This window comes from Columba livia, chromosome 2 (assembly GCF_036013475.1).
Source record: "Columba livia isolate bColLiv1 breed racing homer chromosome 2, bColLiv1.pat.W.v2, whole genome shotgun sequence".
Taxonomy (NCBI): domain Eukaryota; kingdom Metazoa; phylum Chordata; class Aves; order Columbiformes; family Columbidae; genus Columba; species Columba livia.
The window spans coordinates 80,099,326-80,121,457 of NC_088603.1; the positions used below are offsets into that span (position 1 = coordinate 80,099,326).

At 40.4% G+C, this 22,132-nt stretch overlaps 1 protein-coding gene across 1 annotated transcript in view; it reads left to right on the forward strand.

Annotated features, from left to right (window-relative positions):
* Positions 1-8,024: 8,024 nt before the first annotated feature.
* The window catches only part of MC4R (melanocortin 4 receptor), a 28,855-nt gene continuing 14,747 nt past the window's right edge, over positions 8,025-22,132 (forward strand). Inside the window, exons 1-4 of the mRNA XM_005510159.3 lie at positions 8,025-9,017; positions 10,701-10,802; positions 18,907-19,068; positions 21,016-21,063. The gene's annotated coding sequence lies outside the window, so the exon portion shown is untranslated. The remainder of the gene's footprint in view (positions 9,018-10,700; positions 10,803-18,906; positions 19,069-21,015; positions 21,064-22,132) is intronic.

The window sequence follows — 22,132 nt, forward strand, 5'->3', positions numbered from 1 at the left end:
AGCGACTAATGGCTGCCCTCCCAAAGGCTTTTTCAAGGCAAGGGGAGGGGGTGTGGTCACCGTCACCGTGGGAACGCCCCCTGCCCAGTCAGCCGCTCTCTCGCAATGGCTGCCGGGGCTGCAGGGATCGGGACTGGATGGGACTCACGCTGTCCCTGTACGTTTCCCTCTGAGCTTCCTAATCTCAGCTGAACCTCGTGGTCGGCTGAACCCCGCCGGCTCCGGCTCTCGCTGGGCTGGCTCCGATCAGCTGACTGACTGATCAATACTACCCGTGAGCAATTAACATGTATATTTGGAAAGAAGCTCTACAAAGAAAAGATTATTTGTATTTTATCCATTTTGTGCATGGCTGACCCTCTCTGTAACTAGTAACGCTTACAAGAAAGCAGTGTCTTCAATTATTCTTGGTTGGGCTTAATCCTCTTTTTTGTTGGGTTTCCTATGCCAAGCAGACAGACTGTAAGTAACTACAAATTATAAAGAATATAACCAAGAACACACTATTTTAAATCTGGGACAGAGGAGCTTTGAGAAAGCCTGGACAAAAAATGTCTTTTGACATTATTTCAATCTGGAGGAGAGTTTAACGTGCTAAGAGTTCATTCGTTTTATTTAAATATCATGCAGCAACTCCCAGAAAAGGCTTCCCTCCTGCTGTTGGCACACATGCAAAAAGAGTCTTCCTGCTGTAATTAATTGCTAAGCTATAAAAGAACTTATCTTCCAACTTCAGATCAGAAAAAAGAAAATCCACATTTTTTTCTTGTATTTAAAGGAAATCTCTGCTACAGAAAGTCTCTGGAACATAGCAGTATTTGCAAAGAAAACAAACAGCTCTACATTTTCAGTGAAACTCATCCAGATCTGTAGTATGTGAGTCCTGCAGCGTAAAGCTGCCTTTGAAAAAAGTGTCTTTTTTTCTGATATGAGATCTCCTGACCTACTAAAGGTGCAGAACCTGGTAGGATGTAAATTACTGCTACCAGGGACTGGTCCAAGGCTACAGTTTTGCAGAAAAATATCTTCAATTGCTGCCTCTCTGGGACTTGGAAGGTGTCATATCAGAAACTATTTGAGAATTACTCTTTTTCTGTTGGGATGCAAGAATATATTATACATAGATGAAAAGTACAAAAGTCAGGGCCATGTTTCTGTTTTCCTGGCTGTCTGAAACAAAAGTGCACAGGAAGCAAGTAATTGATGATTTCTGCAATCTACTGAATTTTGCAGCTGCAAAAATGTACCCAAATTCTGCCTGATTAATTTTTAATGGATTGCCATTGCTTACGATCATTGTAGATAATTTCTAAACGTTCTGTAGAGGATTCACCATACAAATAAAACCAAAACATAAGCTCCTTAGGCAAACCTTTCATATTGTTTTGAATAGTGTAGTATAGTGTAATAGTATTAGCAAAATAAGCTCAGAGAACTAAGCATCAGGCATGCAATAGCACAAATCTAAATTCCATTAACCTTACTGGCTCATCCTTCAAAAGAGATAGAGACCATTTGGAAGTTCAGAGGACAGCAATGAGAATGACCAGAGGTCCAGAAAACGTGACCCATGAGGAAAGATTGAATGAATTAGCAAAAGAAGAAAAGCTAATGAGGGATATAAATCCATTAGTTAGACATAATACATATTAGGTAATTGCACAGGCATAAAACTGGTTGTTTTGCAGGTCCAAGGTGAGAAAAAAACAGTGACCATAAATTACAGCAGCAAAAATTTAGGAAAACCATTGTGAGAACAACATTCATGCATACAAATAGGTAATCAGCCGGTGCCAGCCATCTAAACACAGGTTGGAGAGTTGTCTGTCAGAGACAATATAGGTGCATAGAGAGACTTGAAGATGCCTGAGGGCACTTTCCTACCTCATGGCTCCTCAGGGGAGTAAACTCTAGGGGTTTGTGTCAAACCTGGATTAAACCAGTGAGAGTATTAACACCTCCTATATTAAGGTACAAAAACATACACAGAACCTTGAGTGACTGATATGCTCATTGTTAATTCCTGCTAGAAAAAACAAAACAAAACAAAACTAAACCAAAGAACAACAACAAAACAAACAAACAACAACAACAAAACACAAAAAACCCCAACTGAAACCAATCAACCAACCAAAAAACCAACCAACCAACCAAAAACCAACAAAAAACCCAAACAAACAAATAAACCCACAAAAACAAAAGAAGAAGTCTGAAGATCAGACAATATAACTTGATATTTCTCTTTCCCCTTCTTGGGGTACCCTATCTTGGGTCTTGGAAGTAAGGTAGAGTGTTCTTAAGCTATGATTCTTTTTTGTCTACCACAAGAGTTTGGAGTGTTTCTTCTCAGCTTCAAACTTCCTGCACCACTCTCACATTCCTACAGAGTCTTTCCCAGGTGGGACAACATACAGAGAGATCATCCATGAGTAATACAAAAGTGGGAAGAGCTGCAATGAGCACCATTTCCACTGATCATCACAGAAAACTTTGCCCATTTGTTTGTGTAGTAGTCACTTACATACATGTTGAACTGGCTAAAGTAACAAAAACCTATATATTTGTTGTGTTGAGGTGAAGGTCAGAATCAGCCTGTTTTTCTCATGCACTGCACACTGCCAGAGTAAGACACTATTCACAATGGAATAATTTTGAACTTATTTAGTTGAAGAATATCACAAATCATGTTCTTTACCCGGACTTATAGCATTGCTTATGCTTGGTCATTGGCGTCCATATCACTTACTTCTGGTGATCTCTGTGAAAAAAAAAAGAAAAACATTTCTTATTTTCAATAAATTATGAATCTAGATATCATTTTATCAGTTCAGTGGTTTGTAGTTTATCTCAGCTCCTGTCTATTTCACTCTGCCATAAACAAACACCATTACCCTGAACAGTGGAATTTTGTAGAGCATTTACAAAATTAGCAATCTATCTTCAGCTTGTTAAAACCATGATCTTAATGACTGGTAAACCTTGCAATGTTTAGAATTCAATTTTTGAAGCTTCACTGAACTTGAAAATTTTCTCATGAGATTCTCCAGTACTTGGCTTGACTTCCAGAAAATGGTCTAGAATTGCAAATCAACCATCACTATTAAGACACAGGGGGTTTTTTAGGCGAGTGTAGCAGAAGAAAAAATGTGATGACTGGAGAAATTTCCTCATTGGAAAGCAGATAAAAGGAGTTGGCATTTACACTTCATTACTGAAGATAGGTCAAGAATAGTTGTTGCTACTTGCTATTTAATCCTCTTCTTCTTCTGTCAGTTGAGGAGAAGAAGATGCTTACTTTTTTTTTTTTTTTTTCTTTTTTCCACAAGGATTTCAATGAAACTATCTTTGTTTCAGCTTGGAAAAATCTGTTTTAGTTTGTTCTGTGGTACTGATATAAAAGTCCTGTAGCCTGACATTAAAAAACTTGTGCAACACAGACTTTCCACAAGTTGAAAGGGCATGAGGACACGGTTATGCAATGGCTAGTTGGGGTCTAAACATTGTTATGAAGTATGTAGTGTAAGTCTGTTCACACAGAGAAGGAAGACATGAGGAAAAAAACCCCACAAAACAAAACAAAAAACTTACTTCTTGATTCCTAAATACCCAGCATGAAGTCACACAGGAAGAAAGGATGATATACTGATGAGAGAGATCAAGAGAGCATCTTGGTGGGGGAAGAGTGGGGCTGCAGAAGAAGAACAGCAGAATATCTCTAAATCTAGATCCTGGTGCACTCAGTCACCGTGGTCAGCAGCTCCAGTGCCGGCACGACCCACAACAGAGCACTCCAGTGGGGTGCACAGGGTGTTTTCCTGAACCAGGAAAACCTCAGGGGAGTGGAGAGACATACCAGGAGCCCGCAGCTTGTGTGACAGCAGGTGATGATACCTGGGCAGGGCCAGGAGCAATAGCAGCCAACCCACCACCCCCTCACCCTGACATATAAAAGAAACCCCAGGAAGGGTGTTGTAAGTCTACCAGCTCTATCAGGGAGCAATAGCATCCACCCGACAAAAGGCACCTGGGTGCACCTCCCACAGGTTTGCTCACTGCTGCCGTTCAGTGCTGGCACAAGAGCAGGGCACACTCTGCAGCCTGACAGCTGGGTGGCAGCGGGTTCCCACCGCAACTCGGGGAAGCTGCATCAGTGGTGGTGAGTGTAGAAGAGTTCAGAAAGAATGATATTAGATTCGTTCAAAACAAAGTTAAGAAAACTCTTACCTTGAGAGACTCAAGTTAAACTTAACACAAAGCTTCTATTTTATGTGCATAATTCTAGCTTTATGCCCAGAGATTAAATATCATAGACTGCATTACTCTGAAATTCTGGTTCAAAGATAATAATTTGCACATTAGTTTTATTTTGTGTGTTCATCCCAAAACATCAATCACCCACTATTTATATAAATTTTGGCTTTCTTAGCCTTGATCATTTTCTTGGGACAGATAATTTCAGTCCATTTGTTCTGCTTTGCTTTGAAGAGTGAAATACTACATCTAGCAAAAGTCTGTCATGTTCATTAATGCTTTTATAAAAAGAGGGAATAATTACAGTATTTTTCACTTAGGATGAATTATTGGTTTCTCAGTTATTTGGAAAATTGAATAGGAACATCCATTTCAGATTTTACTTTGTCTTTTTTGTTTTGTATGTCCTAGCTTAAATGAAAGATGGCAGTCAAAGCCAGACTTTGGATAACTGACTTGTAAAAAAAAAATGGACTCCTAAAGGCAGAATTTTTAATGAATTAGTAAAAATTTTGCCCTTGATTTTAAGAGAGCTTACATAGCTGAAGAGTGACTGAATGTTCATACATTTACAATATATTTGCCATATACTAGCTGAGCTTTAGTGATATATTCAGCAGAAGACATGGCATATCTAAAAATTATATTGTTAAAGAGTTTCAGAGTATTACTATTGGTAATAAAATGCAAATAAACTTTTATTAAACCTTTATACTATTTTTCCCCTTACACTTAGAATAAGCTTTGCCAAGAGCTTGAGGAGAACTTCAGGAACTGTATGGAACTGAATTGGTATTTCACAAGGTGAGCTGATTCAAATGAAGGTTTAAAAGTAAAATTTCAACAGGTTCTAGAAAATGTCTCTGCCTGAGCAAGAAACCTATTAGTGTCAGACAAAATTATGATCCCTACTGTGTATGAAATAACTTAAGATTGCATGAATGTAGCAGTGGGAGAGTCAGAAATGCTGATGTCTATCCAGCCACAAGGTAATAAGTCTGATCACCATCTTGATCTCATTTCAAAATAGCAAATGATTGAAATTTGGACATGAAAATGGTAAAATGTATTTACTGTCTGAATTCAAAGAAGGAGTCTGCACAACAACCCCCACTGAAGATACTTGCCATCCAAGCACAGAAAAAGGGGTATACCGTTAGGCTAGAAAGCATGAAAAGAAATCAATAAAAAGCTCTGAGTTACAATAGAAAATTCATGAGAGTTTGGTAGTTTTCTAAAAGCACATGCAGTTTGTTTCGAAAAAAAAGTGTAGCTTATTAATCGTATCTGCCATTAACCTCTGCATTAACCTCTGGATTGGAAACTGTTTTGGATAGAAAATGCCATGGGATGGAGCTAATAAAAGCACAGAGTTTAGACTCCTGTGAAGCTTGATATTCTCTTTAAATGGCTTACCTTTTGAATTCTCATTCAAGTTGGTCTCTAGTCCAGGAAGTGCTTTGAATTTAATAGGAATAGTGAGAACTGCACTGTGTTGAGTATTTGTAGAGAGTGGGTTCAATATAAAATTGTAATTTAGGTAGACATTGTAGAGGTCAGCCAAGAATTACTTTCCTGTGTAAAAAACAGCCCACTCTGAGATGTCAATTGCTCTCTGAGGAAAAGATAGATTGTATTTTTCACAATGTCTAGGACAATGGAGTCCTATGGTCATTTAGTTCCTTCACATAAATATATCAAACACTTGATACAAAATAACAGAATCACAGGATCACAGAATGTTAGAGATTGGAAGGGAACTCAAAAGACCATCTAGTCCAATCCCCCTGCTGGAGCAGGAACACTTAGATGAGGCTACACAGGAAGGTGTCCAGGCAGGTTTTGAATGTCTCCAGAGTAGGAGACTCCACAACCTCCCTGAGCAGCCTGTTCCAGTGTTCTGTTACCTCTACTGAGAAGAAGGTTCTTCTCAAATTTAAGTGGAACCTTTTGTGTTCCAGTTTGAACCCATTACCCCTTGTTTTACCATTGGTTGTCACTGAGAAGAGCCTGGCTCCATCCTTGTGACACTCACCCTTTATATATTTGTAAACAATAATAAGGTCACCCCTCAGTCTCCTCTTCTCCAAGCTAAAGAGACCCAGCTCCCTCAGCACTTCCTCATAAGGGAGATGCTCCACTCCCTTGGTCATCTTTGTTGCCCTGTGTTGGACTCTCTCCAGCAGTTCCCTGTCCTCCTTGAACTGAGGGGCCCAGAACTGGACACAGTATTCCAGATGGGGTCTCCCCAGGGCAGAGTAGAGGGGAAGGAGAACCTCTCTCTCAACCTACTAACCACCCCCTTCTAAGCCCAGGATGCCATTGGCCTTTCTGGCCACAAGGGCACAGTGCTGGCTCATGGTCATCCTGCTGTCCACCAGGACCCCCAGGTCCCTTTCCCCTACACTGCTCTCTAAAGGGTCATTCCCTAACTTATACTGGAACCTGGGGTTGTTCCTACCCAGATGCAAGACTCTACACTTGCCCTTGTTGTATTTCCTTAAAGTTTTCCCCGCCCAACTCTCCAGCCTGTCCAGGTCTCGCTGGATGGCAGCACAGCCTTCTGGTGTGTCAACCACTCCTCCCAGCTTGGTGTCGTCAGCAAATTTGCTGATAGTACACCATATTCCCTCATCCAAATAGTTGATGAATATATTAAAAAATACAGGCCCCAGTACTGACCCCTGAGGCACTTCACTAGATACAGGCCTCCAAATAGACTCTGCCCGATTGACCATGCCTCTCTGGCTTCTTTCCTTCAGCCAGTTCGCAGTCCACCTCACTACTTGGTCGTCCAGATCATACTCCCTCAGTTTAGCTATAAGGATGCTGTGGGAGACTGTGTCAAATGCTTTACTGAAGTCAAGGTAGACCACATCCACTGCTCTGTCATCATCCATCTATCTTGTTATGTCCTCATAAAAGTCAATGAGGTTGGTCAAGCATGACTTCCCCTAGGTGAAGCCATGTTGACTGCCCCTAATGACCCTCTTATCCCTAATATGCCTTGAGATGGCACCAAGAATTAGTTGCTCCATCAGTTTCCCAGTGATGGAGTTGAAGCTGACTGGTTTATAGTTACTCGGGTCCTCTTTCTTGCCCTTTTTGAAGACTGGAGTGACATTTGCTTTCCTCCAGTCCTCAGACACCTCTCCCATTTCCCAAGACTTGGCAAAGATGATGGAGCGCAGTCCAGCAATGACCTCAGCCAGCTCCATCAACACCCGTGGGTGCATCCCATCCGGACTCATGGATTTATGGATATCCAGATTACTTAATTGCTTCCTAACCCAGTCCTCATCAACTGAGGCAAACTCCTCCATTGTCCTGCCTTCCTCTGGGGTCTCAGTGGTACAGGGCTCCTCAGGACAGCCTCCAGCTGAGTAGACAGAGACAAAGAAGGCATTCAGTAACTCTACCTTCTCTGTATCTTCTGTCACCAGGGCACCCCCCTCGTTCATCAGTGGGCCTACATTGCCTCTGGTATTAGTTTTATCTGCCATGTGTTTGGAAAAGCCCCTTCTGTTGTCCTTGACCCTTCTCGCCAGGTTTAATTCTAAGGAGGCCTTAGCTTTCCTAGTTGCCTCCCTACAACCTCTGACAAGAGCCTTATATTCTTCCCAAGTGGCCAGCCCCTCCTTCCATGATCTAGAAACACTCCTCTTCCACTTGAGCTTACCCAGCAGCTCCCTGTTTAACCACACAGGTCTCCTGGCTCCCTTCCTTGACTTCCTACATGTTGGGATGCTCTGATCTTGTGCCTGGTAGAAACAGTCCCTGAACACTAACCTAAATTCAGTAATTAAATATGACAGACCACTAATTCTGCACATATTTGTTCAGAAAACAGTAATAGACTGTTTGGAAATCACGTGCCTTTAAACAAAATTGCCTTTCTTGCCACTGACTGTCTAAAAGCACCAGAAAGTCTTCAACTTCTCCTTTCATTAATTCCTTGCCATTATGTGTGGAAAACTGTCTCTGGAGATGTAGGGCAAATGTAAAGAAAATAACATATTTTTTCAAATGAGAAAAGGTTTTTTAGTGTTCAACAGAACTAAAACATCAGTGGCCTTTAAATTGCTTGCTTAATACAAAATACATAGATATTCTCATATAGCAAGCAGTGGGAGCACATACTCATATTCGATACTTAAAACAGACCTATAATACTTCATCCTGTTTCTCTTTTCTGTCCTTTAAATTAACCAGAATGTAATTACATGTTCTCCATGACCCTAGCATAGAACACTACTCTTTCGGCTCAGAGTGATTTGAATAATTTTAAGCAAGAAAATAATTTGCTTGAATTTTAATTACCTTGCTAACTGTCATTTATGTGGAATTTGTACTAGGTGAGGTGGCATAGAAGCTTATGGCCCTCACAAGGAGCTTGCTATGCTTCACGGCAGAAAATCTTTTTCTTACTACTAGTTACTGATATAGAGAGATGCTTACATGAGCTATTTTAAAATAAAAGTCTTTCAGTACTTAGCAGTGCTTGCTCTTCCTAATAGATGAGAGCTACACACATTACACCTGGAAACCTTGAAAGGGAAGGTTATGCCCCTCCTATGAGTAGCTTCTCAGCTGAAGGTAGGGTTGTTTTCCTTCCCTGTCTGGTTTTCCTTGCTTCCCAGAGACTCTGTGGGTTTGACAGGATATTTTATTTCCTCTACCAGATACAACAATCTATAATCTGAAGTAAGCAGAAGCAATCCAGTTTGCTAAAGAGTTGTCTTAAGGAAACTATGACCTTGTATTAGGTGAGTGTTGCAACTTTCTCAGTATTTTTGCCCCTGGAGTTATGCTTATAACTGAATTAGTCTGTTTCTAAGCATGTGATAATGCACATAGATTAGGTACCACAAATAAGCTAGTTCACTTCCGTAACTGTATTTTACTCTTCTCCTCTTGTTTTGATAAGCATTTTCTAAAATTACAAAGAAAACCTCCTCATAGGTGGAGAAAAAAGTTGCTTGTTTGATTTCTTTCAAAGGAGTTCTGAATTTCATTTCTTAAAGAAAGATGAAACAGCATTTTTCTGGAAAACAGGTAATATGTGATCTGACTTAACTTAGTTCTTGTATCTGACTGAGTTTGAAGACAACCAGAAAAAACACTCAGAGTTCTTAAATAAACATGCCAAAGAAGTTCTGTTTAATATTAGCAGTGATAATTGTTGGAAATTGTTTCCCTTCTCAAAAAGAAATCTAACTCAGACAGTTCTTCCCAGGATGTAATTATCTATCATGTTCATTTTGAGTAAGCTTTTAAAAGATTCCCATGGTGATGAAAAATTGCTTGTTTTTTTTTTTTTGTTTTGTTTTTTACAAGTTTTTTCATTTTTCTCTGATGATCTTTACCTAACTAGTCTCTGAAGTGTTTTTTTTTTGACACTTTTTTAGTTATCTGCAGCAATATCTTAATGTGTAGCACACTGGCTTATCTGTATACGTTTGGTCAGGCTAATAGTCCCTGGAGGGATTTTAGCTTGTTTTCTGTTTTCCTTTACTGGAAAGAAAATGTAGTGTGCATTTAAATTGGCTTTGTTTCCCTTGCATCCCGTATTTACAATTCTCTGCTTTGTTCTTGTACACCATTATGTGAGGAAGAAATCTCATCTCTGTTGCTCACGCAGCATCACAGTAGCATTCACTGTGGAGTAGAGGGCTAGAGAAATGACCCTGCACACAAGCAGTTTGACAACCCAGTTTACATGACTGCAGACACTCCCTGTCTCATTGAGGAGTCCACCATATGGCATGTCGGGATCTTTTGGTACTTTCTTTTTCCCTGTTCTCCCAGAAAGTAATGGTACTAGCAAGGGATGTAGAAACCTTCCTACTTTTCTAATCTTTTATTCCCTGCCTACAACAGTTGTCTATGGAAAATATAAGCATGCTGTATGTCATAGACAAGTGGAGACATCCCTGGGCTTTCCTTTTAATTTTAGAGATATTATTTGTTTATTAATCTATGTATTTATTAATTTATTTTTGCATATATAACTAGAAGATCTTCTTCATCTGTTTCAAGTATAAGCTCTTGGATGGGCTAAGCTAATTTGTTCCCCTTCCATCTATGAATTCCAAGATCTTTTTCTGTGATTTTCAGGTCCAAGACCAAAATTAAATGAAAAAAACCCAAAACAACAGTGCAGTATTTGTTTGAATACAGCATCCACTACACTGACGATTCCTGTTTAGCCCTCAAAGGTTTCAATTAACCCTTCAATTTCTCAATTGAGCACTCAGCTTCAAAAAAAAAAAATCTATTTCTTTTCAGTAAAAAGATAAAATACTATTAATATATTAAAGAATTTCAGCTCTGACTTGAGGCCTCTGGGGATTTTCTTGATCACTTCTCAAAGATGATGTACTGTCACCTACAGTTCTCTAGAAAAAAGACTGCCTCTGAGCCTTTATCGATCTTTAATTCACTTTCAGGATTTAGATGCCCACCAGTTCTATCTATTCTGTTGAAGAAAAAGCATCTCTAAGCCCAGGTTGAATTCTCAGCCATCCTGCTTTGCAACATGTCATAACAAGGTGATTCACATCTTACTCTTCTATGGTGGCTATCTCCTTTGCCTCCTGTTCTTTCTCTGACAACATTAGAATATGGAGTTTTGGACACCATAAATGCAAGAGGTACTCCATTTAACTTATTGCACTGCTCTCATATACCCATTCATCCTTTCCTTTTTATGAAAGTCTGCTATGACAGAAAATTATCAGCCCCTGTCACAGGCAGCCATAAAATTTGTATCCCAGCAGTAGAGAGGAAAAGCATTTATAATGCATGCTTCCTCATCCTAAAAAGAAAAGAAAGGAGACACCTCCTGACTTTAATAGGAATGATTCTTCAGTGATGACTAAAAGTTCTGAGTAATGATCTAGCACAGATGATCTCTGCTATTCAAAAAATAAATAGGTTCATACCCCCGAATTTTCTAAGAAGGTTTTCTCTATGAGAGCTTTGAAAATAAAATATTTCTACTTTCCAGTGGGTCAGCTTCACTGTCAATACAGTTTTCTAATTCAGACTTTTTAAAGTACCAGAGATCTTTGAAAGAATATCACCGGTTGCAGCGGTTGTCACAAGATGAAATGGGGTATTCTTGTCACTGTATGTTGATGACTGATGTAAAGAGATTGTCAAGAAACCAAACCACTGCAGACACACTATTGCTCTTCAAAAGTCTAGACATTCTGTGTTTTCCCTTTCTGTGTCCAGTTCTTAAAGAAAACTGTGACAATTTTGGATTGCATGCTGGTGAAGATGTGTAAGACAGCACTCTCAGGTTTGTTCTTTAATCTACAGTCTCATCCTAACACCACAGCTGGTTAACTCACTTATTTGTCATATGACTTGGTGCATCTTCTTTTTGCCTTATACCATACTATGACTCCAGTATATCTAGCTGTTTTCAAATAACTTAATTCCTATGGAGGAAAACATTTCATAAGGAGATTAGCCACTCCCCGCTGAACTGACAGACTCTGTCCAGGATTTATCCAATATCTTTGCTAAAAACCAGTGTGCTTTGAAGGGCTATCAAAATGGATGGAAGCCACATAAATCCACTATGTAGCTATACAATTAGAGACTACCTCTGTTGACAGAGCTGAAACTGCCTTGGGTTTTCTTGAGGAGTAGCTCCTATCTCCTGTACATGGAATTACATATATATTTACATGGAATTATATATATATATATATATATATATATATATATTTGTGTGGAAAACATTAAGGAGGGTTAAAATTATGTGTTTTTCAGTACCTGTATTTATGTAAGTCCTTCTAGACATAAATTATGCATCTTGAACAGTGGCTACTAAGCAGAGAGCTCTCTCTGTAAAGGTACTAAAGAGATGATGTCATGGTAACAGCAGTAGACTAGTAATTTGTGAGCTTGTCATATACACAAAATGCATAATCAGAGAACCAAGATGTAAGTGAAACAATACAAGGGTTTTAGTATAGAAGACTAGCATTCTTATACCCATAGATATTAAGCACAAAATAGCTGGATGCAAACATAGGTCCCATAGCTATAAACCATTGAGAATGTAAATTTACAATACTGAATTACTAAATGCTGGGCTGTTCGGAGTTTATTTTGGAGTGAATGGACTGTACTTCCTTAATCCATTTTTTTTCTGCATTAAGTTACTATCAGACTATGGTTTCTGTAGGATTAATGTCCCCTCTTATTTTATAATACATGTTCAGATCTAACTGGATGTATTTGTACCCCCCACCTGCATTACCACAAGGTTTTAGACCCCAAAACTCTGCAAGCATAAGCCTTTTAGGGCATGTGCCATCCAACGCTATAAGATAACGCACACATTGGAGGTAGGGTCTTGCCTGCAGCTGCTGGTATCTTCCTTAAGACAGAAAATAAATAATCCTCATCTACACAGTGTTGTGGTTTAACCCCACATGGCAACTAAGCACCACACAGCCACTCAATTATTTTCCCCAGCAAGACTGAGGGAAGATTATCAGAAGGGTAACAGTGAGGAAACTTGTGGATTGAGATAAAAACAGCTTAATAACTGAAATAAAATAAAAAATAATACTAAAATGCAATTAAAAGGAAAATAACAAACCCAAGAAAGACCAGTGATGCAAATTAAAACAATTGTTTACCACCAACTGACTGATGCCCAACCAGTCCCTGAGCAGCATCCTCCCTACCAACCTCCACCTTAGTTTCATTGCTGAGCATGACATCATATGGTCTGGAATTTCCCTTTGGTCACTTGGGGTCAGCTGTTCCAGGTATGTCCACTCCTAATTTTTTGTGCACTATCAGCCTACTCACTGGTGTGGTGAGAGAAGCAGAAAAGGCCTTGGCTCTGTGTGAGCGCTGCTCAGCAGTAACTGAAACATCCCTGTGTCATCAACACTGTTTCCAGCACAAATCCAAAAATTAGCACCATACTAGCTACTGTGAAGAAAATTAACTCTATCTCCACCAAAACCAGCAGACAGAGGGTTCTAATTGATGGTTTTCAAACCTACTTGTCGTTTTGCATGTGTAGCACAGTATATGTCAAAGAAGTGACCTTACGACATTTCCATTGGAATAACAATCGTCTGCAGAATTGAATAGACTGGAAAAGAAAACTCAGGCTGGATAGTCACCTTCTGTCTCACAGCAACTGTAGGTTATAGCCCCAATCTGAGGACTTTTCTGAAAAGCTGAAGTGACAAAATCATCAAAAACAGTTGCTTTTTGCCACAATGCAACCTCGGGCTGCCATTAAATGATGATCTGTCAATTTTTCTGCCTTAGTTCTCTGCTTCTCACTCAATTATAATGATACCTACAATTTTTCAAGCTTTCATGGTTAGACAGCTGGACTGACTAGATCATTTTTCCGCCAGAATAAAATGCTACTACAACTCTCACACAGAAAAATGCCGAATATCATTATGGCAGAAAACTGAATATGATAAACTGGAAAAGTGAAGATCATTCTAAACTTCCTAATATAAAATTATCTCACAATTTAAAGTGAGAGAAGCAAGGGTAGTGCTGAAAACTGCTCTTTTAAGGAGCATATGGGGAGTGAGGAAGAGCATGTAGTATTTTGAAGTGTTTTCTATGTTGTATTTGTATACAAAGGTCATGAACAAAGGAAAAGGTCAGGTTAACAGCTTATTTTTTGACATAGAACAAATTGAGGAAGTCACATATTCAGAATTATTAGTTTTTGGTTTACTGTTCTGGATAAACAGCAATATTTAATTTGTACTTAACTCTGCATGCTGCTTTATGTCTTTTGGAGAGGTATCTGGAAAAGGATATCAACACTAAGGTGATTGTGGAGTTATTTGTACAAAGTGGTTCAGCTGAGTTTGAACAGGCAAGCACCTAAATCTACAAATAAATAAAAGAAAATTGATTATTTGGGAGGGATGGAATGGGGGAGAAAAAACTAGGACAAGGATGGTGATTACTGCATTGACTGCAAATTAATGATCTCCATGATCACAACAACAATCACCTAAAATAGAACCGAGCTCAGATTTAAAGAGTCAAGTGCTTAAAGGCTCTGTGCTCCCCAAGCCATTTTAATGGAAAACATTCAGCTTCTGTGCCTTTACAGCATCTTCAAGCAAGTGCAAATGTATAATTTGCCAGCAGAGTATACATTTCTGTGTTTTTCAGTGGCCAGATTGGCTAAAGAGTTATCCTGCTTTTCTAACTAACAAACATGAGGAAAACAGGCAAGCTACAGAGAATCCTGCTCTCAACACTGAAACTCCTTTACTTAAAAACTGCTTGCACCTCAAGTGGGAAGGGTTAAAAATAAATTACAAACATTACAAGGCAATCAGCACTCCAAAAAAAAAGGCTAGATGAAAATGTATAGAGCAGTTTTCCACTGACCAGTGCTTCCATTTGCCTGTCACAGGTGGGCTGACAATTGCTTGGACTGATGGTTTCAAAAGGTAATGATCGATGTGCTGAACACTGGACTACAGGCCAGCTGATAGCTGGGAACAAATGTAGTACTCTGGGGTGTTTACTGGTTGTATCTCCATCAGCAACAAGGATGTCAATAGAGAATGCACTATCCACAAATTTGCAGATCATAGTAAGCTGAAGGCGTGGATGGTGGACCTACTAAACAGCAGAGCTTTGGTCCAGAGGGATGTTGGGAGACACGAGTATTAGGCCAAAAAATAGCTTTATGAAGGTGAACCAGAAGTAGAAACTTCTTTGCATGGGCTGGAATAACCCCACACATCAGTACACAACCGGCACTGACTGCCTGAGTAGCAGCTTTGCTGAAAAGGACAGTGAAGTGGTTATGCTGAATGTGAACCCCAATGTGAGGCAAAAGTGCAAATGAGGCAAAGCAGGCACTCAGCTGCATTAGAAGCACAGCTGACAGATTGAAGTAGGTTATTATCCCTCTTGACTTGACATGTGTTAGGCCGTACCCAGAACAGTGTTCAACTTTGGGCCGCTGCAGTTCAAGAGGGATGTGGAGAAACCAAAGATGGTTCATCAAAGGGCTGTCACAATGGGCAGGAGTTTAGATTACATACCCAAGCCATAATCTGTGACTGCTGCTTCTTGTTGTATTCCCTGGCACTACCAAGAGGAGTTTATCCCTATAACCTTTACACCTTGACTTTCATTAATTTGTACTTCAAGACTGCTTGAAGGAAAAGGGGCCCAAGATAGCTGGATTGCATTCAGAGATTGCTTCTTCCACGCTCAGGATCAGAGCATCCCCACACGAAGGAAGTCAAGGAAGGGAGCCAGGAGGCCTGCGTGGTTGAATAGGGATGTGTTGGGTATGCTCAAGCAGAAGAGGAGAGTTTACAGGTCATGGAAGCAGGGGCTGGCCGCTTGGGAAGAATATAAGGCTGCTGTTAGAGGATGCAGGAAGGTAACTAGGACAGCCAAGGCCTCCTTAGAATTACAGCTGGCGAGAGGGGTCAAGGACAGCAAAAAGAACTTTTTCAAATACATAGCAGATAAAACTAATACCAGAGGCAATGGAGGCCCACTGATGAATGGGGTGGGTGCCCTGGTGGCAGAAGATACAGAGAAGGCAGAATTACTGAATGCCTTCTTTGTCTCTGTCTACTCTGCCGGAGGCTGTCCTGGGGAGCCCTGTACCCCTGAGACCCCGGATGAAGCCAGGTCAATGGAAGAGTTTGCTTTAGTTGATGAGGACTGGGTTAGGGAGCAATTAAATAGTCTGGACATCCATAAATCCATGGGTCCAGATGGGATGCATCCATGCGTGCTGAGGGAGCTGGCTGAAGTCATTGCTGGACCACTCTCCATCATCTTTGCCAAGTCTTGGGAAACGGGGGAGGTGCCCGAGGATTGGAGGAAAGCAAATGTCACTCCAGTCTTCAAAAAGGGCAAGAAGGAGGACCCGGGTAGTTATAGACCGGTCAGCCTCACCTCTGTCCCTGGGAAAGTAATGGAACGGCTTATCCTTGGTGCCATCTCAAGGAATATCAAGGGTAAGAGGGTTATTAGGGGCAGTCAGTATGGCTTTACCAAGGGTAAGTCATGCTTGACCAACCTCATAGCCTTTTATGAGAATGTAACAAGGTGGATGGATGATGGCAGAGCAGTGGATGTGGTCTACCTTGCCTTTAGTACAGCCTTTGACACAGTCTCCCACAGCATCCTCACAGCTAAGTTGAGGAGGTGTGGTGTAGACAATAGAGTAGTGAGGTGGGTTGCAAACTGGCTTAAGGAGAGAAGCCAGAGAGTGGTAGTCAATGGTGTGGAGTCTAGTTGGAGGCCAGTATCTAGTGGAGTGCCTCAGGGGTCAGTACTGGGGCCAATATTATTCAATATATTCATTAATGATTTAGACGAGGGAATAGAGTGTACTATCAGCAAGTTTGCTGATGACACTAAGCTGGGAGGTGTGGCTGACACGCTAGAAGGCTGTGCTGCCATCCGGTGGGTCCTGGACAGGCTGGAGAGTTGGGCGGGGAATAACCTAATGAAATTTAACAAGGGAAAGTGTAGAGTCCTGCATCTGGGCAGGAACAACCCCAGGTTCCAGTATAGGTTGGGAAATTACATATTAGAGAGCAGTGTAGAGGAAAGGGACCTGGGGGTCCTGGTGGACAACAGGATGACCATGAGCCAGCACTGTGCCCTTGTGGCCAGGAAGGCCAATGGCATCCTGGGGTGTATTAGAAGGGGGGTGGCTAGTAGATCGAGAGAGGTCCTCCTTCCCCTCTACTCCGCCCTGGTGAGACCACATCTGGAATACTGTGTCCAGTTCTGGGCCCCTCAGTTCCAGAAGGACAGGGAACTGCTGGAGAGGGTCCAGCGTAGGGCAACGAAGATGATTAAGGGAGTGGAGCACCTCCCTTATGAAGAAAGGCTGAGGGAGCTGGGTCTCTTTAGTTTGGAGAAGAGGAGACTAAGGGGGGACCTCATTAATGTTTATAAACATATAAAGGGTGAGTGCCATGAGGATGGAGGCAGGCTCTTCTCGGTGGCAAACAATGATAGGACAAGGGGTAATGGGATCAAGCTGGAACACAAGAGGTTCCGCTTAAATTTGAGAAAAAACTTCTTCTCAGTGAGGGTGACAGAGCCTGGAACAGGCTGCCCAGGGAGGTTGTGGAGTCTCCTTCTCTGGAGACATTCAAAACCCGCCTGGACATGTTCCTGTGTGACCTCACTTAGGTGTTCCTGCTCCAGCAGGGGGATTGGACTAGATGATCTTTTGAGGTCCCTTCCAATCCCAAACATACTGTGATACTGTGATACTGTGATTAGATACTAGATTAGATCAATCTGCTATTAGATCACCTCTTAGCTTCCTTCTCAGAAAAACTTTACCAGTCCGTCTACCTCTCCTGTAGGGCATGAAACCTAGTCTTGCGGGATCCAGATTAGGAAATACTTTTTACCTGGAAAAGGAAGGAATAACAGGAACAGGTTATGCAGGGAGGTAGTGGGATGTCCATTCTTGGAAGTTTTCAACACTTAGCTAAAAAAGCTACAGGTGATCTGATCCAATATTGGTGGCAATCTCACTCCAAGTAGGAGCTGGTGTAAATCCAATCCAACCAACATTTCCATGAGTCTGAATAGAAGCTTTACTACACAATTTATTCTTGATGGACTAAGAACCCCACATTGATTCATTACCTCTTTTTTGAACTTGTTTATACAAGTACAAAGAATAATTTATTTGATCTATATTTATTTTTTTTATATATATATATTTTTTTTTTCCTGAGAAGTAACATTACACATAGACATCTCAAGTTCTATACCTTCTACCATGTGGATTTTCTTTACTATCTGCAACAGACATCACCTTTACTTCATCCAAAACCACTGCCAGTTTTCCTCTGTATTCCTATGTATCCTAGGGCAGAATCTGAAGTTTATGATATTGATTTGTCTCTCCATATTTGTACAAGAATTGCTAGAAAATAAACCTATATGTTCACTGATCAACTTAAAAAAAACTACCAGTCCAAATACAAGAACAAGTGTCTCCATATTGATCCTATGCTAATTTACAGAAGCTAGAAAGAATCAAAGAAATGTTACTTCTGATAACATCGGGGGGTAGGATGGAAAAGCACATTACATTATTTGAAACACTTTTGGTGAGTATTTTGAGTGTTAGGCAGAATTTGCCTCTGCTGTAATATAGAGATATGATGCAGACTAAAATCCCACAGAAGCTTACGAAGTTTAATTGCCTGTCTCTTTTGATATTTCAGAATCATCATGATAAAATATACTATAGTCTTTCTACTGTGTTATGGACCTGAGGTTTTGAATGCACCAAAAAAATGGATCTGAGCATATATATCAAAACTTCTTTCAATTATGCTTGTGCATGTAAATGCAGCAACACCCTTTGCACAGTACCGGCACACTCGCACAACTCTGAGAGATTGATTAAGTGTTAATAATCTATTTTTTTGGCTCCTCCTTCTACTCAGCTTCTCACAACCCCTCCTCTGTTTCCACTGACAGCTGTTGACATGGTAAATATCAGTTCTGTGCTTGAGCAACATGGACATGGGATTCAAAGAGATCTCAGACTGCGCATCTGACCGGGGAGGTACCTGCGCTAACCCTCTCTACCATTCTTTTTCTCCCATAATACAGCCTGCTCATGACTCTGCCCGTCTTCCTGAATCACCAGTGGGATTTTATCTGCTTATTATTGATTTCAGTGAATGCTTTCTTCTGATTTTCAAAAGCAACTGTCAGAGGATAATTCAACTCTTCAAAATGTGAGGTGGAGATGGCTGTAACCCTATCTGGAGGGTGAGTGTTGGGGGTACCTGGTAACAGAACATAGGACTTGGGGCAATTGTGTAGTCTTAAAATAAGGATTCTAAAGAGGGTCAAAATAATATTTTTTATTATATGACTCTTAATTATGTTGAAAGAGGAGGCAGGTATCAAGTCTTCATTGATATTTTATTTCTCTTATGATCTCTTAAGATCTGGAGGTCATATTAATATATCACTGTTATAAATTTATAGTTTTATGCAGCCATCGATGTTTTTCCATGGTACGGAAAAGCTTGCTAGTCACTGCTTTCAAAAGAAATATTAGCTCAGCTTTGGTTTTTAAAATTTAAGAAACAGTTTAGGCAATGTATTAGAGGCAATGCTTCTGCTATCTGTGACTAGAAAAAAGATGGAATATTGACACATCTTCAGGCATGGAAGAGCTAGAATCCTTTGAACTATTTTAACATTATATGATTTGTTTTCTGTTGAGTGGAAGCCGGAGGCATGTATCTGTCCTCTACCATAGAAGTATTTAGATGTATACACATCTCTAATTTTAAAAAAGTGCTCATAGAACCAGTTCTACCTTCTAGTCAGAGAAGGCTAATGGTATATCACCTCTTCAGTGCTTCAACTGAGTTGCTAAGCTACCATAAGTCTACTGCTCTAAGTCATATACCGTCATCTTACAAATATGAATGGCTAACTCCCCCAAGCAACCCTGCCCCAAGAAGGCAAAACAGAAGTATAAATTTTGAGATGAGTGATAGCTGTGGGTGGGAGAGAAGTGTCTTTTTTTCCTTTGTTACAACCGATGTTGCATTTTTATATCCATGTCCAGAGAAAAATCAAGTATGGAGCATTGTCTGGATAGCTTCTGAGTGAAGAGAGATAGTAAGTGGAAAGATAACTGGGGATGAGAACAGAGATAATGTGCAGGGAAAGAGAAGAGCCAGAAGAGGGATAGACAGACAGACAACTCTAGCAAACAAGGCAGTTTCCTCTGGACATTGCTTCTCTCTGTGAGAGATCCCTGTGCTGTGTGTACTTTCAGCAGTGAGAGGGATGATGAAGGAAGGGATGTTGAGTGGCTGCTTCCCTAAGATAACTTGAAGATTATACATTTCTGGCTGCAGGTATAGAAAATTACAAAAATACCTGTCTGGGGAAACACTGCTCTCCAGCATCAGTCTTCATGTAAGTTTTCTCGCTCTCACATCATAGCTACGTCCTTAAGGGTTAGGTATGCAAGTCCTGTCTGTGGCAGGAGTTAGTGTATACTGGCCCAGGGATCAGTAACTAGATAATAAATCTTTTTGAATCCTGTCTTGCATCATATCTTCATAGCAAAGTAAATCTCACCCTCTCTGCAAGCTATTCTCCACTGCAAGGATGCTGTTGGTGAATGATGTTTTCCAAACTGATAAGTGTTTGATTTTCTGTGCTGCAAGGTATTTTGTCTTAGGTGTTTATGTTTCAGCTTTATGAAACAAACTCTCTAGGGAAAGGCCTAGTAATAATTGGCTGAGGCTTTTCTTCTGATACAAGTCTTTATAATAATAGATCTATAGCAAATCCAAATGTGAAAGTAAATTCATACTTCAACCCTGGTGCTGGGGTGTTGAATACAGATAGTTGTCCTTCCACAGACATGATGATGCATAGAAGATTAAAAAAGCTTGAGAGGTTGAAGAAATAGACTCTTGTGGCAGATACAGACCCCTCTGTAGCTTTCCTGGTAGCTGACTGGAAATGTTCACTCAAACAACTTCCTTGCAAACATTACTCTCAGGTGTAGTGACAGACTTTCCTATAGTTTTCATAGCTTTAAAATACACCTATACTTTAGATTTTGTTCACTATATATATATATTTTTTTCAATCCTCAATTGCAATGCTTGAAGAGGAAACAGCAAAACAACTTTTGTTCTTGTCTCTTCATATTCATTTGGCATTCTTTTCCTCCTTCTCAAGGGCTTTCCCTGGCAGACTGCACACAAGTTGACTTTCAGCTCATGTCAGGTAAGCACAGGGACGTCCCTCCAGATGGACTTTTAGGAGTTTTATTGATGTCTTTGTGTCATTACCACTGTATGATCCCCATTTCTTACAGGTTGCAACTTTGTCTATTGTTGCTTTCCTTTATCTGTTCTAAATGCAGATTTTTATTTATCTGCCCAACATCCTAATTCCTGATGGTAATAGGGCTTCTGCTATAAACTCTATAGTTTTTTCCTTCTTGTAAATAAGACAATGAAGAAGGCTATTACCAAGAAAAAAATACTTTCTTTAGGACAGTTTATTAAGGTGTTTCTAACTTTGGCTCCTTGTTCTAGTTTTGGTACTTAGATGGTCTCCATTTCTTAAAAAAATATAAGAAGAATAGAGATAATAATACAACCTTGCAACAACACATCTTGCAAATGGACAACTGAGGCATCGAAAAGCTGGCAATGCAAGGGAGATCTGGGAGAGAGAACTAAGATGAAATAAGTATTCTCTTGCTCCATTGTCCTTTTCCTATTGTACCACATATACAAGGCAGTGTAATTTTGTGCCACAGAAGGCGCAAGAGTAAATCACAGTAAATCACAGTCTGAAAAATAAAAAGCTATCAGTGAAGCTGCAGGAATTCTGTAAGATTGTTAGTACAGTTCTGTAAGATTGTTAATCAAAAATCACTATTAAAATACTACTCTGAGAAGTTAAAGTAGGGAAAAAAATCTCTGGTAGCCTGTCTGTTCTCCTGTAACTACTGGTAGCTCGTGCTGCATCTGAATCTACCGTGCCTTGTGATGCTTCAGAATCAGCAGCCCCTCGACTCTCTGCGGCTCCTGAGCCCCATTGGCTGGAAGGCAAAGCAGAGGCGGAGAGTGCCTTGAATATTTTTTCCTCCACACACCATAAAACAGGCAGCCAGCATGCACTGTCTGATAGCGAGACTGGTGCTTGCAGTTTGAAATTAGTTTCTGTTCTGCAGCAGCCACTTGGGCATTTTATGTTTGCCTCTCTTAATGGAAGGGAACAAAAAAAAGCCTTGCAGCATGCCAGTGAACTAACAGGAACCGACCATAGGGGAGAATCTGGTGCA